Below are 3,331 nucleotides of genomic sequence, written 5' to 3' on the forward strand. Positions count from 1 at the left end.
CGGTGGTGGTTCCCGTTGCAGGCTTGCCACATATTCGCAGGCCCCTGAATGACATCCTCCGGTGAGCAGGTGTCTATGGCCTGCCTGCACCATGCACTGGAGCGCAGGTCTAAGGATGGCGTGGGGTTCTGCGGGTCTCTGTCGTGGTGGTGAGCAGGGCGCTGTGTGTCTGTCTACTATGGGCCACCGCTAGAGCAGTGGGGTGGAAGGCAGGTCGGTGGGTGTCTTTCCCTGATTGCACCACGTGACATGGCAGGATTCAGGTCTCTGTCTTCTTCCTCCCTTACTGTGTTGCCTGAATTTGATTTTTATGTACTCCAGGCATAAATCAGCTTTGGCCACCAAGCCAGGCATTAAGCTAGAATGAGTAAAGGACTGCTATCTGCTCTGGCCCTGACTGATACAAGAACACCACCAGCAAGATGTCTGCCTTTGCCCAGTACCAGAGTTTCTGTTTCTGTTTTTGTTTTCTTTTTGTTTTTATTTTTGATTAAGACACTGAATCCATTAGAGCTGCTATATAAAGACACCAGTGTGGGTCATTCACCAGGGGATATGCAACTTATTTGTTTCACTCCAGAAAGTAAAGGGTCTCTCTCTTACCCAGCAGTCATTGACTTCCATTCGCTCCCCAACTAAGGCAGGGGTCTCCTTGTCCAGAGGCAGAGGCTGTTTGAGGTTAATGAAGAACATCTAATATGATTTCCAAGTGATGCCCCCTGCTTCCACTCCCATTAGAGTTGTGCAATGAGCCAGCCCCTAATGTTTCAGATAGCATCTTGTGGTTCTTTAACTATTTAGTTCTCTGGTAATAGAGTTGTACTTTTTCCTATGTCCCTTGTATGATTGTAATTTCCTCCATGTCCTTGATAAAGGACAACTTGGCTTTCTTTGAAAAAAAAAATAGTTCTTTAAACCAAAACTGCTTCTGAGGACTTCTCAATTTTTTACAAGTTTATTTATTTTTTTAACAAAGAAGTTTCTTTAAGGTGTTTATAGATATTTTAGCTATCTATAGGATATTGTCATTAGGGTGAAGGGTTTTTAATCAGTTTTCTCAGTGACCTGGACACTGAAATTAAGTTTAATTATTAAGGAAGTATGACTATGAACTAGAAAGAAAAAAAAAGAAGTTGAACTTATTCTTATGAGTTTTTTTTAACGATTTATGTATTTAATTTATATGAGTACACTATAACTGTCACCAAACATACCAAAAGAGGGCATTGGATCCCATTACACATGGTTGTGAGCCACCATGTAGTTGCTGGGAATTGAACTCAGGACCTCTGGAAAACAGTTGGTGCTCTTAAGGGGGCCATCTCTTCAGCCCCCTTCTTATAAGTTTCTAAAGATGAAGGAAAACATTTACTTTGTGAGATATGCTTTGATATAGGAAGAAGGCTTTTGTGTTTTTGCACACTTGCATATGTGTGTGTTGTGTGTGTACATGTGTATGCGCACATGTGCTGTCCATATGTGTGGGTGTACATGTGTGTACCATGTGCATATGAGCATGCGAGTGCATCTGGAGGCTAGAGATTGATTTCAGATGTTTTTCTTGATCCTGCTCTATGTTATTTATGGAGACAGGATCTCTCACTTGAACTCTGGGCTCCCTGACTCAAATAATCCACACTAGTTAGACTGTTCAGTGGATCTCCTGTTTTGGCCTCTGATTTGCTGTGATTACAATTTGCCTACCATACTCACCTGGCTTTACTCAATAGAGAATCAGAAACTTAATAATCTTCATAGGCCAGAAAGTTGTTTTTGTTTTTGGTGGTAGTGATGGTGATGGTGGTGGTGGTGGTGGTGATAATGGTGATGGTGGTAGTAGTGGTGGTAGTGGTGGTGGTTGTGTGTGTGAGTGTGTGTTAACCAAATCAGTAACTATGATAGACACTTTTTCTTCTCTGTAAAATGCTCAGAGAAGTTGGTACTGTTTCAGTGTTTTATCAGTATGGGATTTCGGATTAGCCACTGCTTTCCCATGATTAAATGTCTCAGGTTGAAGAGGGATTTGACATGGAGAGCTGAGTGATGGCTTCAGCACACCCCGACTCAGCTTAGCTGCTCAGGTCATTCACCTGTTAGAGTGACAGCCCTCTTACGATCAGTTCTAGTGCACCATGCTTTAATCCAGCCCAGAACTCACCAGGACTATGTTAAGAGATACTTCACTTTAAATTATGCCCCAATCAGAGCCATGTAGACATCAGTTTCCTAGTTTGGACTTATGAATTAGTCCTGATCTGCCTGACTTCCTTCGGCTATACTGTATCTCTTGGAAGAAGAGAAAAAAGAGTGGATAAGCTTCTTGTATAGAGTTGACTTATATAAGTTTAATATGCTTTGTCAGCCAGTTCATATATATGTACAATCGATACAACACACACACACACACACACACACACACACACTTGTTTTTTCAAGTCATTGTATCTTTAATAACCTGGCAGTAAGTCAAAACATGAAAAAGAAAGAAGGAGATTGTTCCTTTTATGGGTGAGCACCATCAGTATAGACTCACTCATGAAGTGAGTGAGATAGGATTCCAAACAGCATGGGGATGCTTCAATGCTTACAGATGGATGAGTTTGGTTGCTGATAATTGGCTGAGGGATGTTAACCTAACAAGAGGTTAATGAGCCCTCAGAGGACAGGACACGGTTGCTGGGTCATGAGCACCTTGAAGCGTTTCTTGATGGTGATTCAGTGTTTTGAGTATTTGTCATCTGGGGAGAACCAAGCAGGATGGACAGAGAAAGTCTGTTGTCCCACAAGGTCAAATTTCTTCAGTGCATAGACCTGATTGCCCTGTTTGTTGAGGTAATACTGGAGAAGCATGACTGCCCCTCAGCAAAAAGATGCCCGTATGCTTACTTCCAGCCTCGTTTTACCTGTGTAGATATTTAAAATGTATTCATATACTTACATATGCCTTAAATATCAATAACATCTCATTACTGCCTTTGTTTTATTAAAATATGTCCTATCATTTAAAAACTACCTTTCTATGAATTTTCCAGCAATTTTTTTTTTTTTTTTTTTTTTTTACAAAATATCACACTTCAATGTTAATTCCTTATGTAGAATTAGGGTGCATAATTTAAAATAATCTCAGAATCCCTGACCTTATGTTAAGTATACAGAGTTATTAAAGGAAGGACTTACATCTTATATGTGGCATCTGGGTGACCTGAATAATGGAATTATTTTAGATTCATAAAAGTTTTTGATGGATTAAATTAATCTTTTGCTTTAGAATTGCAAATGTGAGTAGATTTTGAGAATAAGAAAGGGTTTACTGTAAACATAGAAATAAGAG

The 3,331-nt window shown here is 40.2% G+C and overlaps 1 non-coding gene and 1 pseudogene across 1 annotated transcript; both read right to left on the minus strand.

Annotated features, from left to right (window-relative positions):
• Positions 1-308: 308 nt before the first annotated feature.
• LOC127667137 (small nucleolar RNA SNORA48) lies at positions 309-451 on the minus strand. Its single transcript, XR_007973796.1, has one exon. It is a non-coding gene; the product is annotated as a small nucleolar RNA SNORA48 (small nucleolar RNA).
• A 2,204-nt stretch (positions 452-2,655) lies between these two features.
• LOC127666592 (H/ACA ribonucleoprotein complex subunit 3-like) lies at positions 2,656-2,850 on the minus strand (annotated as a pseudogene).
• Between the last annotated feature and the right edge of the window lie 481 nt (positions 2,851-3,331).

This window comes from Apodemus sylvaticus, chromosome 16 (assembly GCF_947179515.1).
Source record: "Apodemus sylvaticus chromosome 16, mApoSyl1.1, whole genome shotgun sequence".
Classification (NCBI taxonomy): domain Eukaryota; kingdom Metazoa; phylum Chordata; class Mammalia; order Rodentia; family Muridae; genus Apodemus; species Apodemus sylvaticus.